General features: G+C 45.4%; 1 pseudogene; it reads left to right on the forward strand.

Moving 5' to 3' along the window:
* Nucleotides 1–415: 415 nt before the first annotated feature.
* LOC123457635 lies at nt 416–1,188 on the forward strand (annotated as a pseudogene).
* Nucleotides 1,189–1,541: the final 353 nt, after the last annotated feature.

Raw genomic sequence — 1,541 nt, forward strand, 5'->3', positions numbered from 1 at the left:
AAAGAGTACAAAGAATTATTTTCATTTTCCTGTGTTTATTAAGATTTGCATTGTTGGAGAGCCAGGCAGAGGCCCCACGTGGGGCGGCGGCGGGCAGGAGCGGTTCCCACCCGAGCCCGTGGGCTTCCTGAGCTCTCCTCCCACCAGATGACCCGTTGCTAAGGACTCTAGCGCCTGTGCTTTCGTCTCGGTCCCCGCCTTCCCTGACTTACGACCTTGGCCGAGAGTAGCCTTCCTAGGCCTTAAATGCAGCTGCCCACCCCATCTCTTCCAATTTAAAACTTCATTTTCCGCTACTGGTTTCTACAGGACTTCCTCATTTTCCAGCCTTGACGGCACCTGGGTGTGGACGCTACTGCCCTTGGTTATCTGAAAGTGCTAGTGCTGTTAGGGGTTGGAAAGGTGGGATTTAAGGGGTGAAAGGGAAGCAATGCAGAAATCTGAGTGTCCCGGACGTGTGCAGTTGAGAAACAAAGCAACAGGAACTTGTGCTGACAGGACATCTTCTTGAGCCCAAGTGCAGCCAAGAAGTACCATTCAGCAGAGCAAGTCCTCATCTTCCACCAGTTCTCCTGAGGCTGCAAGGAGACTCCATCCTCCACCCAGTGATAAACTCAACCCAAGGACAATTAACCCTTTTGGGGAGCAGTTGAGAGCCCTTTCTGCATTTGCAGCTATTTACTCTAAAGGAGGCACTCCTTGCAGATTGGTACGTGGATCAGTGAAACAGACTGCAGTGGGAATGCCCTCCTGAAAGTCTCCCATTTGATCCTCTTCTTGTCACTTTAGCTGAGGGTCTGAGAGAGACAAAGCATCCTTATACCTTTGTGTCCGAGGAAGGCTTTAGAGAATTACTTTTAGTCAGAGGTGCTTGTGAAAAAGCTGTACCATTGCTCCCAAGACTGATCCCTGTGCTAAAGGCTGCTCTGGTCCATCCAGATGATGATGTGTTTGAAAGAGGACTTGGTGCACTGGTACAGTTAAGTGTGGTTGTTGGTCCTGCTCTGAATGATCACTTGAAGCATCTACTTACAAGTCTTTCCAAGAGGCTAATGGACAAGAAATTCAAAGAGCAGATCACCAGTGCATTACAGAAGCTTGAGCAGCATGGCGGGAGTGGAAGCCTTATTATTATCAAATCCAAAATACCCACATATTGCTCCATTGGTTGTTGAATAAGGAAGCCAACGAAAGTCATCTCTTTTATCATATACAGCAGATTTCCATGGAACCTTTATTCAGCTCAGTTTGCTGTGAATCACAGCCACCATTCATTATTTACTAGGTGAAAAGAGTGTGTGTGATCCAGCTGAATCACAGTAAGATAAAACTTTTTCCCCAAGAAAGGACCGCTGATAATGGCAAGTAATTAAAATAATTTCAATAAAAGTTCCAATTTTCTTTAAAAAAAAGATTTGCTTTGTGTCCTAATATGTGGTCTATTTTAGAAAATGTTCTATGTGCTGCTGAAAAGAAGGTGCATTCTGTTGCATATGTGTTAAATGTTCTGTACATATCTATTAGGTCCATTTGTTCTGTGA

This window comes from Jaculus jaculus, chromosome 1 (assembly GCF_020740685.1).
Source record: "Jaculus jaculus isolate mJacJac1 chromosome 1, mJacJac1.mat.Y.cur, whole genome shotgun sequence".
Classification (NCBI taxonomy): domain Eukaryota; kingdom Metazoa; phylum Chordata; class Mammalia; order Rodentia; family Dipodidae; genus Jaculus; species Jaculus jaculus.